We start from the raw sequence: 25,934 nt of genomic DNA, 5'->3' as shown, positions 1-25,934 counted from the left end.
CAGGAGAATCACTTGAACCCAGGAGGCGGAGATTGCAGTGAGCTGAGGTAGCATCACTGCACTCCAGCCTGGGTGATGGAATGAGACCTTGTCTTTAAAAAAAAAAAAAGAAATATATATATATGCGCATGTATATATATATGCACATTCTCTGACACAAGATACTGTTTGCTTTGAGGCAAATAGATGCAAAAAGTTTCTGAGCAAACTCTGTTGCCAAAAATATTCCCCACTATGGTCTGAATAAATAAGTAAAACCATAAAGTAACACTTGGAAATCCAAAGTTGCACCATCAGGAAGAAGGCTGTCAAGACTGCCTAGCTGCCAAAGAGGCCATGTGCCCACTCCACACAAAGCCAGGGAGAACAAAGGCTGAGGAAGAATTTGCCAGAGGGCAGAACTAGGGTGGAAGGAGAACAATGCCGTAACCATTTTTCCTAAAGGGCAAAATCTGATCAAATGTAGGAAATTCGCCTACTGCCAGGAAAGGGCGTCTTCATAACGCATATCTAGCAGAATTCCATAATTGCTTTGGACAGGAAGGTTGGGTGTTTCCCATTCTCCCTTTTCCAAATAGGATTTGTTATTGTCATTTTCCTGTCCCTGCTTCATCACTGTAGATGGGTAGGTGGGTTTACGGAGGTGGTGAGAGAGTGGCAACCACTTGGCTTTTCTTCACAGATAGCTGGACCATGAGGAAATTCGCTCTGGCCAATTAGAGAAGACCACAATCCGGATTCTGATACGAATGCTGTAAATGAATGGAAGTTTTTGCTATAGCCTTTGGGAGAAGAGTGAGGATGAGATTTGCCTGTCAGAGAGGCCGACTGTAGCAGCGACCCCTTGCTGTCTACCAAAAGTCATTATTCTCTCTCTTTTTTTTTTTTTTTTTTTTGAGACAGAGTCTCGCTCCGCCAGGCGCCAGGCTGGAGGGCAGTGGCACGATCTCAGCTCACTGCAACCTCCGCCTCCTGGGTTCAAGCAATTCTCCTGCCTCAGCCTCCTGAGTAGCTGGGACTGGGACTACAGGCACACGCCACCACACCCAGCTAATGGGTGTCTTTTTAATAGTGTATCTTGGAGATCTTTCCATTAACAGTGCTGCTCCTGACACCCTGTCTCACTTGCCAAAGAAGCTCCTTCCAGTTAAAGCATCTTCACTGGCCTTTTCCTCAGCCTTGTATTTCAAAACTAGCATAGATCAATCACTCTGTTTTATAGCCTTTGCTCAATATTATTTTGCTGAACATCCCTGAAAAATTATATCTTCCTTCCAACTGCCCCACCCACTCCTGCCTTACTGTGTTGTTTTTCTCATTAGCAGGAATCGCCATCAGACACACTGTATCTACACAAACTATAATAATATATTATTTATTTGTTTATGGTCTATCTCTTGCTACTGAAATGAAGTAAGGGATTAAAAACAGTATTGGTAAATAATTTGGACAGGTGTGTTAATTTACAAGCTTCAATCAACACCAGTCTCATGGTGGTAAAGCTTCAGATATTTTTGATTTGCTGAAATTATCCTCTCTAGTCTATTGTAACAATTAAATACTAAAAATATGCATGTTGCCCATACGTTGTTGCAATGTGCGCTGACTTTTGAAAAACATTGTTTTCTATAGCAAGTTTAATTACAAAGGGAAGTTAATAAATCCCTTCATGTGAAACACTGACCATATTCCACAGTGGAGATAAGGATAAGACAGTATGATCATGCAATAAATAAAAGGTTTAAGAAACAGGCAAACAGAGAGAAGGAAAGTGAGCATCTCACACAGTGACTGATCCTTTATAGTTTTAATTGTTGCTTTTCTATTCAGTGGAGTCTTGTGCCTTATTGGTTTCTCCAACAGAGTAGATCAGTACTAAAGAATAAATAGAATTCAAGTCATTATCCAGTACAATTAGCAATGGATGCTGCTATATGAAAGAATGCTGTCTATTCCCCCTTGTAATGGTGGTAGGGGTGTATCATATACAAGCATTACAGAAGACAATATCTATCAACATTTCCAGTGCAATGTAATCCAAGTAATAAAAGACTGGAAAAAACACAAATGCCCATGTAATGAATTATATGCAGCCTGAACAATACAGAATGCAGAAGCCCAAAGTTTACTCAGATGAAATATGTCTGTGTATGTTTAAAATATCTTCAAGATGCACTGTCAAGTCAATAGAGTAAGATGCAAAATGTTATGTATTATATACTAGCATTTGTGTTCTTAAAAATATATATACAGTCAATCCACATTCACTGATTCTGTATTTGCAAATTCCCCTATTTATTAAAGTTTAACCCCAAGTCTATAGTGATGGCACTTTCATGGTCATTTTCAAACATGCACAGAGGGATGAAAAATTGGAGTTGCCTGACCTGCATGTTCCCAGCTGAGGTGGAGTAAGGTGACACACTTCCCCCTGTTTCAGCTTTCATACTGCAAAATAGGTGTCTCTTTTGAAGTCTTATTTAGTCCATGTCTTTCTAATTGTTGCGCTTTGTGTTGGCAATTTCACTGTTTAAAATGTTGCCCAAGCTTACTGCTATCTCATGTTCCTACGAACGAGAAGGCTTCAATGGGTCTTACAGAGAAGCTCCGCATGTTAGATAGGCTTCGTTCAGGCATGAGTTAGTGCTGTTGGCTGTGAGTTTCGTGTTAAGGAATCAACAATATATGTTAAATAAAGTATTTTAAGCAGAAACACACATAAAACTAGGTTATGTATTGATCAAAAATATCGTAACCAAAAGCTCTCAGGAAACTAATCCTGTATTTCCGTAAGTGCAATGGTTCCATATTCACAAGTTCAGTGTTTGTGGTGACTTTACAGAACGTAACTACCTGGAATAATGAGAATCAACTGTATTTGTAATTGTTTTTGTGTGCACAAAACATCTCTGAAGGGCACATTGGCTATCCATGGGGAGGAGAATTGTGCGGTTGGGGAAAGGGGTGTAGTCCTTTATATGAAATACTTTTTCACTGCATGCCCTTGTGTAACATTTCAAATTTTATACCATGCCGACTTTTTTATTTTTAAAAAACAAAATCTAAAGTTGAAAAATAAAGGAAAAGAATGCTAACAGTAGAACACTGAACAAACAATTGAAAGATTATCCACAGTGGAATTAATTATAAAGGTAATAGACAACCAAAATTTTCTAATTTCAGTCAGACTCAGTAAAACTTTAATGTGGTGATTTCAAGGGGCTATGCCGAACCATCTTGCTGAATATAGACATCTTGTGGGCGGTGGGGTTTTGGTTTTTTTTTTTTTTTTTTTTTTTTTTTTCTTTTTTTTGAGACAGGGTCTCAACGTGTTGCCCAGGCTGGAGTGCAGTGGCTCAATCCATACTGTAGCCTGGACCTCCTCAGGCTCAGGTGACCCTCCTACCTCGGCCTTCTGAGTTGTTGGGACTACAGGCACATGCCACTATGCCTAACTGTTTTTCTATTTTTTGGGTATGGGATTTTGCTATGTTGCCCAAGCTAGTCTCAAACTTCTGGGCTGAAGCAATCCACCCACCTCAGCCTCCCAAAGTGCTGAAATTACAGGTGTGAACAATTGTGCCAGGCCTGAATATATAGATATTTTGGATGATTATTTTCCTCAGAAAATTAAAGTTGCCATTGTCCTCCTGTCTCCCTACAGGAGGTTAATGAATGTGCTGTGTATCTCAAATTTTAAGGTGCCCAAACATGATGTGTGGTATAACAAATTCCACTGTTTATTGAGGCTGTACTACATGCTAGGTAATAGACATGAATTAGGTCTTCAAAACCCTGCAAAACAGTTATTGAGACAGTCATTGACAAAGAGAAAGCTGAGTTTTCAGGAGTGAACAATTTACTTGAGGTCATCCAGATAGTAAGTGGTATAGCTGGAGTTTAAACTAAATGGTCTGTGTCCAAGACTATGCAGGGAAAAACTAGTCCCTGTGAATGAAGAAGAACCAATCATTTAGATAAAAATAATACAGAATCACGCTGAGAATATAAGAACTCCAAACTATGACTCAAATGTGCAATCAACATCTGAGGTATTCAGACACGAAACAGAAAGCAGAAGCCTACTTGGGTGTGAAGCCATACTGAGTTCACCTGATGGGGGCTTTGTATTTGCTTGTTCTGTCTGGATCTCTCTTCTCCTAGTTGGTCCCAGGGATAGCATGGTCTTCTCATCATGTCAGATGCCAATCCTTTAGTGAGGCCTTGCCTGACCCCCTTGCTTAACAGCTCCCTCTGGCCCCCTCCTATCACACTGTTTTCGTCGCAGCAACATCTAATGTTATTTTGTCTATATGCTTGTTTATATATTTAATCTGTTTCCTAGTGGTATGAATGGTCTCTAAGAACAGTGGCCTTGTGCCTGGAACAGTGTCTGGCAAATACAGAACCCTCAATAAACATTTATCACAAACTGAATCAGAGAAATTCTACAGTTACTGGACTGACCGCATATTGTAGGGACTTAGATGAAGGCCAAGTCTTGTCATCAATGAGTATAAAATGCTATAAGGGTGACACACAAGTCACAACTGACTTTAATGAGAAAATCTACCAGTCCCAAAGGAAAAAGCAAAAACGGAAGAGTTTAAAATTAAAATTTCAAAACTTTAAAAGGTTGTATGAAGGAGGCAGCACTGAGTTGGGCTTTCTAAATTTCAGAAATAGAAAAAGAAGACAGATAATCTGGTGGTTTAATTTGCCAGGGTCATAAGCTACTTATAGAGCAGTGGGAGAACTAACTGTAAGATCGAATGTTGAGTTGAGGTCAAGGAATCTTCCGTCAGGCGGAAAATCTGAGTGAATGCGACAGGCAATTTGGGAGCAGTGTAAAGATCATATGCCTGGTTGTGACCTGACATTTCTGAACGCTTAATGAGAAGTTAAAAAATATTGTTGGCTAGGAATTCATTGCTCACTTGAAAGCAAAGCAATACTAAAATGTCTGCTGAGAGTCATGCCAGTAACAGCTACCTTTCATGGAGAGCTTACAAAGTGCTGGACATTTTGTAAGCAATTGACACACCTTAACTAGCTTAATTATTACCACAGCCCAATTTGATTATCTCAGTTCCACACTTAGAAATGGGGGCCCAGGGAGATTAAAGAATGTGCTCAAGTTCACCAAGCCATTTAACAAAGGTGGAACTGAAACTGTCTGAATCTACAGGTCCCAGAGTTTGGTACACTGCTTCCCTGGTGACAAGTTTACGGTGAGGGAAGATGAAGCCAAGGCTACCCTAGGAAAGGAAAAAGCAAAACTGCTTTTATAGCATGAGTATTCTCAGCTAGACACTTCGATCTCACTCAGCTTCTACAAGTCTGCCACAAGATGCCATGAAGATTTGTCAGAAGAAACCAAGCAGAGCTGGGCATGGTGGCTCACGCCTGTAATCCCAGCGCTTTGGGAAGCCAAGGCAAAGATAAGTCGGGGCAACATGGTGAAACCCCATATCTACAAAAAATGGAAAAATTAGCCAGGTGTGGTGGCATGCACCTGTAGTCCCAGCTACTCAGGAGAATGAAATGGGAGGACTGCTTGAGCCAGGGAGGTCAAGGTTGCAGTGAGCCATGATCATGCCACAAAAGTGGGACCCTGTCTCAAAAACAAAAAAGGAGAAAAAGAAAAAAAGACGCAGGATGAAGCCAGGCAGGTTGGTAGGCTGCTTATTTCCAATGAAAGAATTTCTCGTTTGGGGGGATTTTTTTTTTTTTTTGAGACAGAGTCTCACTCTGTTGCCCAGGCTGGAGTGCAGTGTCACCATCACAGCTCGCTACAACTTCTGTCCCCTGGGCTCAAGCAATCCTCCCACCTCAGCCTATGGAGGAGCTGAGACTACAGGTGTGCCCCACCACACCCAACTAGGAAAGGATTTCTTAAATGTAATGTGGCATGTGGCCTTTCTGTGCATTTAATCTTTATCATGCCCACCCAAATTGTGGTAAGCCTATAATCTTGTAGAGCAGGTTTGATCTCTATTCTTCAAAAAGAGAACTGGCTTCTGACTAGCTGGACAAGCAAAAGAGACCATTTGCTAGATGTCTGCAAACAATAAGCTCAGAATGGCAAACCTCTCCATTATCCTCTCACAGAAAACAATACCAGGTCATCTGTTTAGTGGAACCATGTGATATTGGCATTTCATAGGCCAAAAAAGCTAAGTATTGACAATTTTGTATAGTTCATCCTTAATATTCCTTTATGAAAGGAGGCCCTTCCACCATTAAGTTCCTAACTGATTCCGTAGTTCCTTCCTGTCTGGCAGACCTACTCCAACTTCTTAGTCTGGCTTCCAAGCTTCCAATCTACTTTCACAAACCCAACTTTATTCCACAAACCCCACGCGAGCCTTAGTCAGGCCAGGCTGATTCTCCTCTCAGCTACTACTGTTCATCAAATTCTCCATTTTAATAGCACTGCAAGAACCAGTAAGAATGAGCTCAGATTGTCTAGCTCAGAGACGTGGCAGACTGCACTTCAGCTTTGTTCTCGGTAACACCTGTGGCCGTGGAGGGCAGGGAGAAGCATGGCTCTGGTATCAGGAGCTGGGCAGTTTTAATCTCAGATGAATCACACTCAGAGGTGAGTTAATCATTTCTTTGAGAGTCAGCTTCCTCAACTATAAAATAATGATGGTGATGCATTCCTGTCAGAATTAACAGGAGGATTTATGAAATAAAGTATGTGGAGCTTGCCAGGTACCCATGCATTTACCATGCAAACATTTACCCATGCGTTGGAGTAGATCCAAGGCTAATTCACCAAGGATCATCCCACATCCTTTGGCAGAACACTTCAGCGCATCAGGCAAGCGGGGAAGGAGGGTGGTCTTCTCCATGTAGATGACCAGTTAGACTTCTCTACATCCCTAACAAATTATCAACCCATGACCCTGCTTTCAATACATCTGCCTCCTCTGTCAGTGACAGAGCCTCGGCACTCCTGGGACAGCTTATGAACAAAAGCCCAGCTCAGAGCTGATCTGGAGGAAAGATACTGCCAGCCTTCCCCTAGGTACTATAAATCCCAGCCTGCTATCAAGTGAGATCATAGGGAAGTTCCTCAGGAGTTGCAACAGAAGTTGCACATTCATTTAGCTCCTGGACTGCAATGTTTTTTGACATTACATCCTGCTTTTTCCTTCAAAGTTTCTTGTCTTTGGGCTAAGGACCTTGGTTTGCTCTTAACTTAATAACAAGAAATTACCTTTCTTTTCAGATAACAAGAATTCTCTGAAATTCTTGGGGTTCTATTTTTGCCCTTGCTGCCAGAAGGCAACTGAACACTGCCTGTTAATCTCAGCATGGTCAGCCCTAATGGTTAGCATATAGGTCATGGCAGTATTCTGGTCTTGCTCCATTGCCCAGGCTGGAGTGCAGTGGTGTGATCTTGGCTTACTGCAATCTCCACTCCCTGGGTTCAAGTGATTCTCCTGCCTCAGCCTCCCAACTAGCTGGGACTACAGGTGCCTGCCACCATGCCCAGATAATTTTGTATTTTTAGTAGAGACAAAGTTTCACCTTGTTGGCCAGGCTAGCCTGGAACTCCTAACCTCAGGTGATCCACCCACCTCAGTCTCCCAAAGTACTGGGATTACCAGCATGAGCTACCACGCCAATCATCTTCCATATTAAAACAATGACAAAGAATTCATGAAGTGTGTGTGAGCACACACATGTGTTTGGAAATTATCCATTCTTCTTTCTAGTTCTCTTTGGGTTCTCCCTTAGGAAACAAAAACAAATTTAAAAAAAATTTTTTTCTATTTATTTATTTTTTAATTAATTAATTTTTCTTTTCTCTCTCTCTTTTTTTAAATTGTACTTTAGGTTCTGGGGTACATGTGCAGAACATGCAGGATTGTTGCATAGGTACACACATGGCAATGTGGATTTCTGCCTCTATCCCCCTGTCACCTACAACTGGCATTTCTCCCCATGTTATCCTTCCCCGACCTCCCCACTGCCCCTGCCCTGCTGTCCCTCCCTTGACCCCCCCACCAACAGACCCCAGTGTGTGATGCTACCCTCCCTGTGTCCATGTGTTGTCATTTTTCAACACCCGACTGAGTAAGAATATGCAGTGTTTGATTTTCTGTTCTTGTGTCAGTTTGCTGAGAATTATGGTTTCCAGATTCATCCATGTCCCTACAAAGGACACAAATGCATCATTTTTCATGGCTGCATAGTATTCCATGGTGTATATGTGCCACATTTTCCTTGTCCAGTCTATTATCGATGGGCATTTGAGTTGGTTCCAGGTCTTTGCTATTGTAAACAGTGCCACTATGAACATACGTGTACATGTGCCTTTATAATAGAATGATTTATACTCCTTTGGGTATATACCCAGCAGTGGGATTGCTGGGTCAAATGGAATTTCCATTTCTAGGTCCTTGAGGAAGTGCCACACTGTCTTCCACAATGGCTGAACTAGTTTACACTCCCACCAACAGTGTAAAACTGTTCCTATTTCTTCACATCCTCTCCAGCATCTGTTGTCCCCAGATTTTTTAATGATTGCCATTCTAACTAGAATGAGGTGGTATCTCAATGTGGTTTTGATTTGTATTTCTCTAATAATCAGTGATGATGAGCATTTTTTCATATGTTCATTGGCCTTATATATGTCTTCTTTAGAAAAGTGTCTGTTCATATCATTTGCTCACTTTTGAATGGGTTTGTTTGGTTTTTTCTTGTAAATCTGTTTTAGTTCTTTGTAGATTCTTGATATTAGCCCTTTGTCAGATGGGTAGATTGCAAAAATTTTTTCCTATTCTCTTGGTTGCCAGTTCACTCTAATGATTGTTTCTTTTGCTGTACAGAAGCTCCAGAGTTTGATTAGGTCCCATTTGTCTATTTTGGCTTTTGTTGCCAATGCTTTTGGTGTTTTAGTCATGAAGTCCTTGCCTATGCCTATGTCCTGAATGGTTTTGCCTAGGTTTTCTTCTAGGGTTTTTTATGGTGTTAGGTCTTATATTTAAGTCTTTAATCCATCTGGAGTTAATTTTAGTGTAAGGTGTCAGGTAGGGGTGCAGTTTCTGCCTTCTACACACTGCTAGCCAGTTTTCCCAACACCATTTATTAAACGGAATCCTTTCCCCATTGCTTGTTTTTGTGAGGTTTGTCAAAGATCAGATGGTTGTAGATCTGTGGCGTTGCCTCCAGGGCCTCTGTTCTGTTCCATTGGTCTATATCTCTGTTTTGGTACCAGTACCATGCTGTTTTGATTAATGTAGCCTTGAAATATAGTGTGAATTCAGGTAGCATGATGCCTCTGGCTTTGTTCTTTTTGCTTAGGATTGTCTTGGCTATGCAGGTTCTCTTTTGGTTCCACATGAAGTTTAAGGTGGTTTTTTTCCAGTTCTGTGAAGAAGGTCAATGGTAGCTTGATGGGGATAGCATTGAATCTATAAATTACTTTGGGCAGTATGGCCATTTTTATGATATTGATTCTTCCTAACCATGAGCATGGAATGTTTCTCCATCTGTTTGTGTCCTCTCTTACTTCCTTGAGCAGTGGTTTGTAGTTCTCCTTGAAGAGGTCCTTTATATCCTTTGTTAGTTGTATTCCTAGGTATTTTATTCTCTTTGTAGCAATTGTGAATGGGAGTTTGCTCATGATTTGGCTGCTAGTCTGTTATTGGTGTATAGAAATGCTTGTGATTTTTGCACATTGATTTTGTATCCTGAGACTTTGCTGAAGTTAATTATCAGTATAAGTAGATTTTGGACTGAGATGATAGGGTCTTCTAAATACACAATCATGTCATCTGTAAATAGAGACAATTTGACTTCCTCTTTTCCTAATTGAATATCCTTTATTTTTTTATTTCTTTCCTAATTGCTCTGGCTAGAACTTCCAATACAATATTGCATAGGAGTGGTGAGAAAGGGCATCCTTGTCTAGTGCCCTATTTCAAAGGGAATGCTTCCAGTTTTTGCCCATTCAGTATGATATTGGCTGTAGGTTTGTTGTAAATAGCTTTTATTGTTTTGAGATATGCTCCTTTGATACCTAGTTTATTGAGAGCTTTTAGCATAAAGGGCTGTTGAATTTTGTCGTAGGTCTTCTGTGCATCTATTGAGATAATCATGTGTTTTTGTCTTTGGTTCTGTTTATATGGTGGATTACGTATACAGATTTGCATATGTCGAACCAGCCTTGCATTTCTGGGATGAAGGCTACTTGATTGTGATGGATAAGCTTTTTGATGTGCTGTTGCAATCAGTTTGCCAGCATTTTATTGAATATTTTTGCGTCTATGTTTTTCATGGATAGTGGCCTGAAGTTTTCTTTTTTTGTTGAGTTCTCTGCTGGGTTTTGGTATCAGTATGATGTTGGTCTCATAAAATGATCTGGGAGGGATTCCCTCTTCAAAAACAAATTTTTGAGCTAATTTTTCTTTCAATAAAATTTTTATGAATTTATGCTTATATTCATTTTATATTTTGTTTCATTTTCTTTCTTTTTTTTTGAGATGGAGTTTCACTCTTGTCACCCAGGCTGGAATGCAATGGCGCAATCTCAATTCACTGCAACCTCTGCCTCCCAGATTCAAGCGATTCTCCTGCTTCAGCCTTCCAAGTAGCTGGGACTACAGGTGCCCACCACCTGACCTGGCTAATTTTTGTATTTTTAGAAGAGATGGGGTTTCACTGCTTTGGCCAGGCTTGTCTCAAACTCCTAACCTCAGGTGATCCACCCACTTCGGCCTCCCAAAGTGCTGGGATTACAAGCATGAGCCATCGCACCCAACCTATATTTTGTTTTCTATATTTATTAAATTTATGTATTTTGTTTAAATCTCCAGGCTTAAGAACATGCTTTTTGATTTAAATTTGAAAAGACAAGTTCTCTAAATGAAAAGTAAGTTACCTTCTTAGCATTTTGTGATTTTTTACTGCTAAGTATAACTTGTGTGCTGCTGCCATTATAAATTTGGATTATCCAAAACAAGATAAAGGCTTGAACTTTGCATGTTACCTCTACAACATAATATAGCTGATCTTTACTACTAAGAATTCATACTTTTTTAGCATACTCACTAAAAGTAATTTGTAACCTCCAAATCAATACTCATAGTACTTTACAGTCATTTGTGGTCATGCACAGAGTGGTGAAAACTTTGAGCTGCTGAATGCGCACGTCCCCAGATGAGGCTAAAACCAGGTGATGCTGCTTCTTTTTTGGACTCTCATTCTGTAAGCACATGTTTTTTGCAGTCTACTTAGTGCTACCTTTCTTACATTTTTGTGCTTTTTCATGATTTCCCATTTAAATTGGCCTCCAGTGCTGAAATGCTGTGGAGTATCCTCAACTACAAGATTACGATGTGCCTTACAAAAAAACACGTGTTAGATTAGCTAAGATATGAGTTCAAGTGATATTGACTGCAAGCTCAATGTTAACAAATCAACAATATGTTAAATAAGATGTGTGATATTAAATCTATAGGTTTCATCTACAGCTCCTGGCTCACAACTCCCACAGCCCTTGTTGCAGTCTTTTGTTATAACGTTGGGGCACTTTAGGCCCAGAAGCAGGTGCAGAAACTGAAATCTCTCTCTCTGATCTTCCCTTGCTCTGGTTTCCCCAGCCCAAGGCAAGACTCTAATCATCCCCGGCCTTTCTGATTGAGTCATGAGATCCTCAGTTCAGAAGGGATCCTGCCCCTTATCCTGGAGAAAGGAATGTTGCACAGAGGTCAAGGAGAATCTGGACAGGCAGGCCTTGCTGGGTTTCCCGCTCAGTAAATGAATATTAGATCGGCCAAGTGTGGTGGCTCATGACTGTAATCCTAGCACTTTGAGCAGCTAAAGCAGATGGATCTCCTGAGGTTGGGAGTTTGAGACCAGTCTGACCAATATGGTGAAATCCCACGTCTACTAAACATACAAAATTAGCCAGGCACGGTGGTGCATGCCTGCATTCCCAGCTGCTTGGGAGGCTGAAGCAGGAGAATCACTTAAGCCTGGAAGGCAGAGGTGGCAGTGAGCTGAGATCACACCACTGCACTCCAGGCTGGGCAACAAGAGCAAAACTCCATCTCAAAAAAAAAAAAAGAGAGTATTAGACGATACCTTTTTTATCCAATCACATTTCTGCATAGTTGTTAATCATACTATATACTGAAATCTTCATAAGAAGCTCAAGATTGGGTTTGGAGAACTTCCATATAGCTGACCATCTGGAGTTTCCTGGAAGGTGGTGCACCTAGGGAGGACATGGAAGTTCCAAGCCTCTTTTCTCATACATTGCCCTATGTATCTTTCCATCTGCATCCTGTATAATATCCTCTTTTTTTTTTGAGACAGGGTCTCTTGCTCTGTTGCACAGGCTGGAGGACAGTGGCACTATCTCGGCTCACTGCAGCCTCTGCCTCCTGTCCTCAAGCCTCCCACCCAGCCTCCCAAGTAACTGGGACTACAGGTACATGTCACCACACTTGGCTAATTTTTAATCTTTTTGTAGAGACAAGGTCTCACTATATTGCCCAGACTGGTCTCAAATTTCTGGGCTCAAGCAATCCTCCAGCCTTGGTCCCCACAGTGCTGAGATTACAGTTGTAAGTCACTGTGCCCAGACTTACAATATCCTTTATAATAAACCGATAAAGGTGTTTCCCTGAGTTCTGCAAGCCTCTCTAGCAAATTAGTGGAACCCAAAGATGGAGAATCCCAACTTGAAGCCAATCAGAGGTCAGAAGTTCCAGAGAGCCAGACGTGCAGCTAGGGAGAGCAGGGAGTCTTGGGGATTGGACCCTCAACCTGCGGGATCTGTCCCTATCTCCAAGTAGCTAGCATCAAAATTGAATTGGAGGATACCCAGTGGATGTCTGCTGCAGAATTGATTGCTTGCTTTGGTGGTGGTATGAGAGCAGAGGAAAAACAGCTTTGAGTTTTTCTACTCACACACAAAAGATGTCTTTAACAGAAGCACACTTAAAACAAAGTCATGTATTGATCAATTGTTGAAGATGTTGTGACCAGAAACTTGTAGGAATTTAATTTTTGTATTTCACCTGGGAGCAATGATTTGGTGTTTGCTAATGCAGTGCTCCCAGCAACTTTATAAAGCATAACTACTGCAAGTAATGAGACTTGCCTGGACCTCCTACAAAGTACAAGGTTTCGAGGTAGACAGTACTAATCCATCCCAGGTACATGGATTAGACACTGAAAAAGAAGAGCTTTCCAGGATAGCATCCACATTTGACACTGGTTGCTTAGTTAAGTGAATACCTTTCTTCCTAAGAAATGTCTTTTTTGAGATCTGGTTTTGCTTGGTTTAAAATATATGTTTACAAAAATAAATAACTGCATTAGCCCAAAGTACTTAAAATTCTTGGTGATGTTTTTTACTGTAAACTCTGCAAAGAGCTTTTAATTCTTGTTACAGTGAAACAATGGACATATACCTCTGGAATATGGAAACTTTCATCTGAGTCTCACATGCAGGGGAAAAAGGTAAACAACAATACTCCTGGACCTCCCAAATCTGCTTGTCTTCAAGTTCAAAGCACAAGAAAGAATATAGAAGGAGAGACACACTGATGTATGCCTACGTGGATTCTCATATGCTTATGTTCCAGTGATTGACAGCTTCCCATTTGTCTTGTGCTAGGTAAACCCACAGGTTTGTGTAATAAAGACAAAAAGCATGCCATGTATTGCCATAATAGCATACTATTTCATCCATTGACTTGATCTGCCTATCTTGTGTATTCAAACAGCAACTATGACCTGCTTCTCCCAGACAGAACAAATTGCTGGGTGTGACTTAGTCAAGCATGAGAATGAACAGAGAGAAATGTGAACTCAGGTTGTCAAGGCACGGAAGCAGGTAGTAATGGGAAGCAGATCCGATGTGATCCCAGCAGACGAATTTGTTCTCTGACTGCTAGTCTCAGGATGGCAACAACTGTTCCAAGTTTTGTTTATGCCCCTAATGATACCCACAACCAGCCATTCTCATCCTAGAACATCCAGGTCTGATACATTTTGAAAGATTCAGACTATCATCTAAAATTTTATTAGACCTGATAAGAATGGTTTCCTTTACCTGATTTCTAGATCTGCAAAAGGCCACCTTTACTTTGCCCTGTTATTAAACAGACCCATGTCACTCAGCCTATGGCTGCATTTTGCCAACATTTCCTCAACTGTAATAAATTCCTTGATCAACTGATTCGTTCTACTGTTAGATGCTCTGGCAAGAAATAAGATAAAATAGTATCACCTTGGGAGCTAAATGATAAGAACTTATGAATATGAAGAAACAACACAGAGGTCTACTTGATGGAGGAGGTGGGAAGGAGGGAGAGGAACAGAAAACTATTGGGTACTGGGCTTAATGCCTGAGTAATGAAATAATATGTACAACAAACCCCCATGACATATGCTTACCCATGTAACAAACCTTCACAGGTACCCTCAAGCTTAAAAGTTAAAAAAAATAAAGAAAGCAAAATAAATAACTTGTTGGATGAAAAAAATAGCATTACCTTCAATGTAAATTTTAAAAAAGATTTACCCACAAAAATTAGAAATTTAAAAAAATTTTTTTTAAAAGAAAAAGATTTTAAAATAGTATGTAAAGAAAGCCAGAGTCTTTTTTTTTGGGAAACAGAGTCTTACTCTGTTGTTCAGGCTGGAGTGCAGCGGCTCAATCTTGGCTCACTGCAACCTCTGCCTCCCCAGCTCAAGCAATTCTCCTACCTCAGCCTCCCAAGTGCCTGAAATTACAGGCCCATACCGTCATATGCCCAGCTGATTTTTGTATTTTCATTAGAGATGGGGTTTCACCATGTTGGCCACGCTGGTCTTGAACTCCTGACCTCAAGTCATCTGCCTGTGTCAGCCTACCCAAGTGCTGAAATTACAGGTGTGAGCCACCGTGCCTGGCCTTCAGTCACTTTAAATATATATTCTCATAATAATGATTTTACTTTTGAGCGTACTTTTTTTTTTTTAAATGGTAACTCTTTTTGCCTGTGGCCCTACCGAATCAGACTAGACTTATCAAGCTTTCTGTTGACCTTAGGTTTCTTGATGCACGAAGCTGACATTCCTAAAATGTCAACACACCTTCACTAAAATAAATTTGCTTTTCTTCTATAAGACCTATTAGTCACAGATGCAAATTCTACAACAACAAAATACATGTAAAGCACAAGAAACCCATCACATTATATACCACAACCTTTATCTACATTTTTACTTTTGCTCCAAAGTTGGCATATTTAGATTTTGATGCATCTAAACCCATCCCAAGAATATAATGCACTGAATGAACAACCTAATTATTCTTATTGAGTGCAATGAACTCAACAGGATACTTATTATATATAACTCATTCTCTATCCTGTTTTATTCCCTTGCTGGTGAGGAGTTGTGATCCCTTGGAGAAGGAGAGGCCTTTTGGTCTTTGATGGTCTTTTTTGCGCTGGTTTCTTCCCATCTTCATGGGTTTATCTAGCTTTGATCTCAGGGAGCCCCTTGAAGAGGCAGTTTGTCCCTTGTCTGCCTGCAGAGGTGCTGCTGGGCTGCCACAGACTCAGTTCTGCTGCTGTGTAGGCTTCCTGTGTCTTTCGTTTTCACAGGGTGGTTAGGCCTGCCTCTGTAATGGTGGATGCCCTTTGCCCCACCAAACTCTATGGTTCCAGGTTAAGCTTGACCTACTGTGCTGGCTGGAAAACCACTCTCAAGCGGGAGGGCTTCAGCCTGCTGGGCTTTGTGGGGGAGGGACCAGCCTAGCCACATCACCTCTCTCCCTGCTTTTAGCTCTCCCTCTCTACTGGGGGCTGGTAGCTCTGTCCCGCAGGCTCTCCCGGCCAGTCATGAGTCTGCCTAAATCCGTGCCAACAATCCGCGACACCGGCAGTGGCTGCTATTAACTCTGTGCAGGTAACTTGCCGCGCTTTTCAGCCTGGCGAAGATCTCTTGGTCTGTGGGTTGCAGAGGCTTTTGGAGAAGTGCATTATCTGGACCGGAGTGCCGGCGGTGGTAAGACCCCGGTCCTCCAGTCAGATGCACTTCCCGGATGGGGCAGTGCCCTGCCCTGCCTCGGTTTGCCCTCTTTGGGCTATGCCCATTGTCCAACCAGTCCCATTGAAATGAACCTGGTACCTCAGTTGGAGATGCGGAGATTGCTCGCTTTCTGCATCTCTCTCACTGGGAGCTGCGCATCAGAGCTGTTTCTATTTGGCTATCTTGGCGGAAATCCTACTTATTATTTTTTGAGACAGTCTCATTCTATTGCCCATGCTAGAGTACAGTGGCGTGATCATGGCTACTGCAACCTCTGTCTCCCAGGTTCAAGTGATTCTTCTGCCTCAGCCTCTCTAGTGGCTGGAACTACAGGTACGCATCACGACGTCCGGCTAATTTTTTAATTTTTAGCAGAGATGGGGTTTCACCATGTTGGCCAGGCTAGTCTTGAACTCCTGACCTTGTGATTTACCCACCTTAGCCTCCCAAAGTGCTGAGATTACAGGTGTGAGCCCCTGCACCTGGCCTCAATGTTTCTACTTTTTAAGAAGACCTTTCCATTTGTGAAGAATATACAAAAAGTGCTACATAAGAACATATAAAAAGTGCCAAGATGATTTTTATTGCAACCTGAAATTGTTCTTTCTTCTGAGCGTATATATTCTTGTGCCAGCATGGTCAAAGATACCTTGTAGCCAACCCAATCCACCTACTTTGCTAACAGATAAACTTTACCTGATATTGTGTGGAGGGCAATGTGCCTGGTCCTTGAGATACAAAGTACAAGACTGGTCTAAGCCTCTCAAGGCGATCAGTCTCTTTGTCATTTAACAGTCAGTGTAGGCAAAGCAATTCCAGTCCTCTGTCAGTGAATGGTCAGTGTTGAGACACATCACCAGGCCTGGCTGAGGCTAAGGCTGAAGTTATAGCAATAATAAGAGCAAATCTAGGCATAGTGGCTCATGCTTGTAATCCCAGTGACTGAGAGGCTAAGGCTGGAGGATTTCTTGAGGATAAGAGTTCAAGACCAACCTGGGCAACATAGCAAGACCCCATCTCTACAAAAAATTTAAAAATCTGTCAGGAGTGGTGGCATGTCCTGTAGTCTGAACTACTTGCAAGGCTGAGATGGAGGATGGTTTGAGCCCAGGAGTATAAGACTGTAGTAAGCTGTGATCATGCCACTGCATGCCAGCCTGGGTGATGGGGGAGACACTGTTTCTTAAAAAATAAATAAATGAGGCCGGGCTTGGTGGCTCACATCTGTAATCCAAGCACTTTGGAGGCCAAGGCAGGCGGATCACCTGAGGTCGGGGGATCAAGACCAGCCTGACCAACATGGTGAAACCCTGTTTTTAAATAAATAAATAAATAAATAATAAAAAAAGAGCATATCCTTTTACAAACCTCCTGAGTATGAGTTGGCTTGTAAATTTCTTCTTGATAAGAAAGTGAATAAAAGTTGAGATGCTGGTGTAGGAAGCTTGGTGATATGGCAGCCACCTTGTGACCATGGAGAAAAAACAATTGACACATTATGGATGGCAAAACAGAAACTCAGATAGAACCCAGATCATTGATAACATTATTAAACCAGGGAACGACCACTGAGGCTTCCAATCAAAGCTATTATTATGTGAAATAATTAAAAGTCTTCATGTTTTAGGCTACAGTTAATTAGGTTCTGTTACTTGCACTTGAAAGCATCTTAACAGAGTTCCCTGATTGACATAAATGTTCTTCACAGCAAACTGATGAGTATTACCCAAAAAGGACATAACCCATGAAGAGAATAGTCTGAAATGTATTGTATTTTGTACTCGACTGGTCAAACTTAAAGCAATTTTAATACTATAATTCAGTTTATTTTGTGTTCTTCTAAAGCTACTAGTTTTCTTTTCTCTGTCTTCTAAAAGTAATTTAAAAATATGTTGACTGAAAAGAGTGAGATGCATCTCCTAGAGGTTTTCATGTGTCAGCTAGAACTTTACATTAAAGAAACAGAATTCTCTCACTTATATTTTGGGACAGGAAGTATTTAACAACATGCAAAATATCTATTCTATATATTTCTTAAAAGTTAAGCTATAGAAAAAATATGGTATGAAAACTATGATAATTTTTTTTTTCTTTGAGACAGAGTTTCACTCTTGCTGTCCAGATTAGAATACAATGGTGCAATCTCGGCTCACAGCAACCTCTGCCTCCCGGGTTCAAGCAATTCTCCTGCCTCAGTCTTCCAAGTAACTGGGGCTACAGACATGTACTACCACACCCAGGTAATGCTTTGTGTTTAGTAGAGATGAGATTTCACCATGTTGGTCAGACTGGTCTCGAACTCCTGACCACAGGTGATCCACCTACCTTGGCCTCCCACAGTGCTGGGATCATTGGTGGGCACCACTGTGCCAGGCCGATAATATTTTTGTTAAAAAGAAACAGGCCAGACATGGTGGCTCATACCTATAGTCTCAGCACTTTGGGAGGCCACGTCAGGATTGCTTAAGCTCAGGAGCTCAAGACCAACCTGGGCAACATGGTGAGACTGCTTCACCACAAATAATCAAAACATTAGTCCAGTGTGGTGGTGAATGCCTGTAGTCTCAGCCTCTTGGGAGCCTGAGGCTGGAGGATCACTTGAGCCAGAAGATTGAGGCTGCAGTAGCCCGGGTGACAGAGAGAGACTCTGTCCTAAAACAAACGAAAACACAAAGATGGATAATAAATTTTTAAAGACTTACACCAAAATGTTAGTGTATATCTCAGGGTGACATTTGTTTTCTTCTTTTCACTTACTTGTGTTCTATAATGTATTAAAGTTACCTGCTCCAAGCCTATACACAAGAAGCAGAAAATTACAACTGATGAAAGTTTATGCTTTTAAAAGTGTCTCTGCAACAGTATATGTTATTTATCAAGATGAATCCTAGTAGTTTTCTACATTAGGTAAAATATTCAAAAAAGTTATATGTATATCTTCATAATTCTAGGCCTCTAGACACATACAATTTAATTGATGAGACAAATAAATAAAATACATGCATATAAACTTCAGAAAATAGGGCAAAAGTAGGCCGGGTGCGGTGGCTCATGACTGTAATCCCAGCACTTTGGGAGGCTGAGGTAGATGGATCACCTGAGGTCAGGAGTTTGAGACCAGCTGGCCAACAAGGTGAAACCTCATCTCTACCAAAAATACAAAAAATTAGCCAGGTGTGGTGGTGGGTGCCTGTAATCCCAGCTACTCAGGAGGCTGAAACAGGAAAATTGCTTGAACTTGGGAAGCGAAGTTTGCAGTGAGCCGAGATCGAGCCACTGCACTCCAGCCTGGGCATGGGCAGCAAGAGCAAAACTCCAACTCAAAAAAAAGGAAAATAGGGTAAAAATATTAAATCATCAAACCCAGACAAACTAAAGAGAAAACTTTAGAGGAAACTACAGAGGAATATTTCTTTTCATTTTCTAATATTGTTTTCTAATATTTCTTTAGAGGAAACTACAGAGGAATATTTCTTTTCATTTTCTAATATTGTTTTCTAATATTTCTTTAGAAAACTAAAGAGGAATATTTCTTTTCATTTTTACATGAAAAAATATAATTTAAGCTAATACTGAAGACAACAAGCAAGCTATTGATGGTCCGGCCTAAGGTCAATGAAAACATAACTTATATAACCCTTTGGAAAAGTACTTCAATCCAAATGTCCTAGGTATTGCTTATAAACAAGCTGTTATGTTGTAACTACCTAGGAAAAACAGTTTAAATCTATTACAGCACACCTAGATATGACAAACTATAAACACAAAAGACCCTATATCCTTTCCCCTGAGTAAAATTTAATCCTGAAGAAGGACATCCAGTTGCACTTAATTTTAGTTATTTTTTTGTACTCTATCATGAAAAGGTGGAACAAGCATAGTTTCATCAGCTTCACAGTCCCTATTCCTCATCCCTCCAGCATTGCTAGGGAAAAAGGAGCCTCCTGACACCAAATGCTCTGTGGGGAAGAACTATCGGCCATAAAATGTTTAGTCAAAAGACAAACTCATAGATCTCTGAGGACGAGCTTTCTATTACTTATGCACGGTATAACCCTCAAAAACATGGCAGAGTTATTTCTTTTAGTATATGCCACATAGTTTTCCATTGTATTATTGTGTTTATGTTATCCATATAACCCAAATTCACCCCCCAAAAATCTTGAGTTTGCCTGAATTATCCATATGAAATAACACCCACAATCTAAGCCCAGACGGCAGACATAATGTGTTAACCTCTTCTCACTGTAAGAGTAGGACTAAAAGTTAGAATTAACATTTGCTGGATTTAAAAAGAATAAGCCAAATCATTAAGAATATTTATTTATTTATTTATTTATTGGAACAGGGTCTCATTTTGTCACCCAGGCTGCTGGAGTGGAGTAGGGCAATCACGGTTAACTGCAGCTTCAAACTCCCAGGCTCTTTTGCTCAAAGCGATAGGAAAAAAAAAAAAAAAGTTAAAAAAAACACACAAGCGGTGTGCCACAAGAATATTGAAGAAAACAAACAAACACACACACACACACAAACTCCCAGGCTCAAGCAATCCTCCTGCTTCAGCTTCCCAAATAGTTGAGACTACAAGCAGCTATCAAACCTGGCTAATTATTATTATCTTTTTTTATTTTTATTTTTGCAAAGCAAGACGAAGTCTTACTATGTTGCCCAGGTTGGTTTCAAACTCCTAAACTCAAGCAATCCTCCCAGCCTCATAGCCTCAGCCTCCCCAAAGTGCTGGGATTACAGGCATGAGCCACTGCACCTGGCCTATACCTTGTTTTCTTACATCCAGAAATAATCATTTAATTTGTCTATAACTTAAGAATGAAATTTTGTCTAAATTTAGATAAAGGATAGAACTAAAAAATGTCAAAGAATTGTTTACAGAGATTTTTTTTTTTTTAAACTATATTCCAAGGTCACGTGTGGTGGCTCACATCTGTAATCCTAGCACTTTGGGAAGCCAAGGCAGAAAGATTACTTGAGACCAGGAGTTCAAGACCAGCCCAGGCACCATGGCAAGACTCAGTCTCTACAAATAATCTAAGAATTTAGCTGTGTGTGGTAGTGCATGCCTGTAATGCTAGCTACCAGGGAGGCTGAGGTGGAAAAATTGCTTGAGCTCAGAAGTTCGAGGTTACAGTGAGCTATGATTGTGCCACTGTCCTCCAGCCTGGGAGACGGAGTGAAACCCAGCCTCAAAAATAAATAAATAAATAAATAAAATTAAATCCGGGTGCAATCGCTCACACCTGTAATCTCAGCACTCTGGGAGGCTGAGACGGGTGGATTGCTTGACTCCAGGAATTTAAGACCAGCCTGGGCAACTTAGTGAAATGCTGTCTCTACTAAAAATACAAAAAAATAGCTGAGTGTGGTGGTGTGTGCCTGTAATACGAGATACTTAGGAGGCTGAGGTGGGAGAATCACTTGAACGTGGGAGGTTGAGGCTACAGTAAGCTAAGATTGTGCCACTTCACTCCAGCCTGGGCAACCAGAATGACACCCTGTCTAAATAAATAAATAAATAAAATTAAAACTGCATTTCATATGATTTTGAGCCATTCTCTTCTAACCTCTAGGGACATAGACAATGGAGAGAAAGACTGGGATGGAAAGCCAGGTCTTCCTAGATCTAAGCCAGCTTCCTAGATCCTAGTTAACCTGATCAACTACAGGGTAACTAAAATGTAAAACAAGGAGGAGAGGAGAGAAAATGAAATAAAATACAAAACAAAACGCCTATTTTTTGTGTACTGAAAAGTAATCCTCTCCATCTTTCTCCTTTCAGAAAGCAAAGTCTAGAAGAAGCAAGAGTTCAAAGAAATGCCCTGGGCCAGCATGATCTGCTTCTCCAGCAGTGCTGTGGGAACCCATCACCTTGCTCCCAACCAGATCACTGGAACTTCTGACCAGATCACACGTAACAGGCTCTCTGGATCCACAGAGCCTGACCTCTGGACTAGACAGACTCACCCCTTCTAAACTTCATTTCAGAGAGTATCAAAATCTTTCTAACACCTCCAAACGAGACACCATCCCCTAGGCATTCTGCAGTACTACTGAAGATATTTGTTAACTGTGTACTCCAGGTATGTGTGCGGTAACTGCTTCCAGGTGCCACAAGGTCCCTGAGCCAATTATTCTATTTATTTATTTATTTATTTTTTCACTCTAGGGATGAGTTTACACTTAGCCTTTTATTTCTATTAGATTAGATGACTTTTGTCCCTAGGGAACCTTTGTCCTATTAGATACATTCCTCCATATGTAAAAGTTGTAATGCTAAAGTTAATGTTCTTTATCATCTTCCCTTGAACTATAATCCTTTCCTATTAAAAAATAATCAAATTGACTGGGTATGGTGGCCCACGCCCGTAATGCCAGCACTTTGGGAGGCCGAGGCAGGTGAATCACCTGAAGCTGGGAGTTCAGGACCAGCTCCCAACCAGATCACTGGAACTTCTGAGCAGATCACACATAACAGGCTCTCTGGATCCGCAGAGAAACCACATTTCTACTAAAAATACAAAATTAGCTGGGCGTCGTGGTGCATGAGTGTAATTCCAGCTACTCAGAAGGCTGAGGCAGGAGAATCACTTGAACCCGGTAGGCGGAGGTTGGGGTGAGCCGAGATCACATCATTGCACTCCAGCCTGGGCAGCAAAAGCGAAACTTCATCTCAACAATAAGAAAACTGGAACAGCAGAAGGATGAGGACTAAACGCTGACAATTTTTTCCCTCTTGCCCAAATTCCTATCTAAAGTGTCTGGAAAATCACACCCTACAAATCATAAAATCTCTCCAAACCTGAATCTGGCATAACATCACATCACAGATAAAGAAGGAAATCAAAATATTTTACCCTGAGGCCTCTAGATGACTTCAGACCAAACCAAACCAAACCAAAGAAACAAACAAAAAAAACCCAATATGTTTCTTTGCTACTAAGGGCAGTCACCTATGAGACCTTGTCTACATAGGAACCTTATGTAGAACCACAACTCCTTATCTTAACCCACCTTTCTACTGATTCCTGGTTTTTACATAATAATTTAACTCTTTTAACAAATTGCCAATCAGAAAAGCTTTGAATCTAGCTGTAAGCACCACCCCCACCTCTCCCCTCCAATTCAAGTTGTCCTGCCTTTCTGGATAGAACCAGTGCATACCTAACATGTATTGACTGATGTCTTATGTCTCTCTAAGATGTATAAAACCAAGCTATAAAGCAAACATCCTGTGCACATGTTCTCAGGACCTCTTGAAGTTATACCTCAGGCCGTGGTCACTCATATTTGGCTTAGAATCAATCTCTTCAAATATTTTACAGTGTTTGGCTCTTTTCATCAATAAAGAGAAATAATAACCATCATTTTAACACCTTTACAGAACTATTTTTTTTTTTAACCACATTAGTATGTTTTTCTTCCAGGTTTTTTTCTTCTTGTGCATACAATTCCATCCTCCCTTCTACGTTAGAGAAGTCTTTTTTTTTAAGAGTCGTCTCGTCCAGACATGGTGGTGCACATCTGTAATCCCAGCAATCTGGATTGCTTTGAGCTCAGGAGACCAGCCTGGCAATATGGGGAAACTCCATCTCTACAAAAAATACAAAAATTAGCCATGCGTGGTGGCATATGCCTGTGGTCCCAGCTACTTGGAATGCTGAAGTGGGAGGATCACTTTAGACTGGGATGCAGAGGCTGCAGTGAGCTGAGATCGCACCACTGTACTCCAGCCTGAGCAACAAAGTGAGACCCTGTCTCAATAAATAAATAAATAAATAAACATAAAGCTATAAAATAAAAAAGTCATCTCTCTTTGATTGGAGTAGATAGTTTGAGTACCTAGAAAAGGACTAACAATCCCCAACAGTTAGCATGGATTCACTAAGAATTAGTCATGTTAAACACCTACGTTTTCCTTTTAAAAATGAGGTTAGATAGATGAAGAGAGTACAATTATTTTAAGGCACTGGACAATCTCCTATGATTCACTTAAGGAAATACAAAGAAGTGCTGGACAGTATAATCAGATGCATTTGAAAGTTAATGAACAGCCTTGTGTGTCCATGCATGCATGCATGCATTCATCTATTCAACAAACATTGAGTGCAAGCGTACGCCAAATTCTGTGGTAAGCACTGATTTCAGAGAAAATATTATCTATTTATTTTTTTTGAATCCTAGGGTGTTACTTTTTTTTTTTCGTGGTGCATATTTATCTATTTATAAACCCAGTGCCAGCGAACCACAAAAAAAAAAGAGCAATAGATATAGATGGGTGCAGAGAAAAAGGCTTTGGAATTCAAATTTCGATTAAGTAGGCACTGAACAAGGGTTGCTTCAAGAAGTAACATTAAGAAGGGAATTTGGCGCCAGATTTTGAATGACCTTAAAACAATAGGAAAGCACTGAAGGTTGAGATGGAGTTGCCCAGGCTGGAGTGCAGTGGCATGATCTTGGCTCCCTGCAACCTCCACCTCCTAGGTTCAAACAATTCTCCCACCTCTGCCTCTCGAGTAGCTGGGACTACAGCCGTGTGCCACCACGCCTGGCTAATTTTTGTATTTTTAGTAGAGATGGGGTTTCACCATATTGGACAGGCTCATCTCGAGCTCCTGACCTTGTGATCCACCTGCCTCAGCCTCCCAAAGTGCTGAGATTACAGGCGCGAGCCACAGCACCTGGCCAGCACCAAAGGTTTTTAACCACTGTGGTGATGAGATCAGATCCATGACTCAGAAAGACAATGGGAGATAGGAATCTAGGAGACTAAATGTAGTCCTGGGGAGCTGAAGGAAGTCAATGCCAAGGACAAAACTGACAGCCCGCTCACGCGGGAATTGGTTGTAAATTACAGGTAGGAGAAGAGGGAGATGAGTAGTTTTGTGCTGAGCTATGTCCTGGTCCTACGTAGATGACAAAGTAGGTATAGCAGATTAGCTAAGGAAGAGTTCAGCCTGTGAAATCAATGGTTTGAGAAGACAGACCCAAAGAATGAGACATGGAGTCAGTTTCATACAGAGCAGTGCTTCTACTTAGGGCAAGTGGGAAGATTTTTCACAGTAACACTTGTCTGGACACCCCCACAGATCTGCTAAATCTGAATTCCCTGAGATAAGCCTGTGCATGTGTATACCACGGAAAAACAAACTCTCTAGGTAAGTGTCATTTAGAAACATGGAGCATGTTTCTAAAGCTTTTTCCTACCCCACACTTTTCTCTTGTCAGTGGAAAAAGGATTTAGTAATTACAAAGAGCTGGCAAAGAACCAAGTCCTAACCAAAGTAATGCAATCATACACAGTATCAGGAATCACAAAATGCAGGTTGAAAAAAAAAAAAGTATTTTTGTAAATACGAATGTAAGAACAGTAATTCAAAACTAAATACAACTCAAGGCAACCCTGTATTCACTGATGACAGTGTCCTTAAATTTTCTAGAATGTCGTGTACAGTAGGAACTTTGCAATGTTCCAAAGCAAATTAGTGGTAACCTTTTTAGCAGAATATGTAATTAGAACACCACTCCTACCCCTACCTGAGAGCAAGGTTCTAGTACAGACTTACTGTGTTGAATGTACTAAGTGCCAAATTTTAGCAAGTTTTAATACATCTCTTAGTGGTTTCTCGTAGGTTATAATTGTTCAAACCAAAAGAGGGCTAATACTTTATTTTTCAGAAGTAGCTAGTTGGATTACCAGTGGACTGCAAATAAAATTTGAGAAATGGCTTAGAAAAGAAGGCCTAAAAAGAACAAAATGTATATAAGAAGTATTAAGACAGTCATGCAGAAGTGGAAATAAAAGACAGCTGGAGTCACAATTAGGATGACAGGACGACTGATAGAGGAACTCATCCTTCAGGTCAATATGT

General features: G+C 40.8%; 1 protein-coding gene and 1 long non-coding RNA gene across 4 annotated transcripts in view; both read right to left on the bottom strand.

The window, feature by feature from the left end:
- ELOVL6 (ELOVL fatty acid elongase 6) overlaps nucleotides 1–25,934 on the bottom strand; it is a 157,839-nt gene that overhangs the window by 118,975 nt on the left and 12,930 nt on the right. The gene's annotated exons all lie outside the window — the stretch shown is intronic.
- On the bottom strand, nucleotides 13,122–25,231 carry LOC116534408. Its single transcript, XR_004261702.1, has 3 exons — nucleotides 25,150–25,231; nucleotides 23,168–23,180; nucleotides 13,122–13,135 (listed from the first exon to the last, which is right to left on the bottom strand). It is a non-coding gene; the product is annotated as an uncharacterized LOC116534408 (long non-coding RNA).

The sequence above is a fragment of the Sapajus apella genome, unplaced genomic scaffold (genome assembly GCF_009761245.1).
Source record: "Sapajus apella isolate SASKATOON/1434 unplaced genomic scaffold, GSC_monkey_1.0 scaffold87, whole genome shotgun sequence".
NCBI lineage: Eukaryota > Metazoa > Chordata > Mammalia > Primates > Cebidae > Sapajus > Sapajus apella.
The sequence above is the reverse complement of the archived record's forward strand: the minus strand, read 5'-3'. Positions and strand labels throughout refer to the sequence as shown.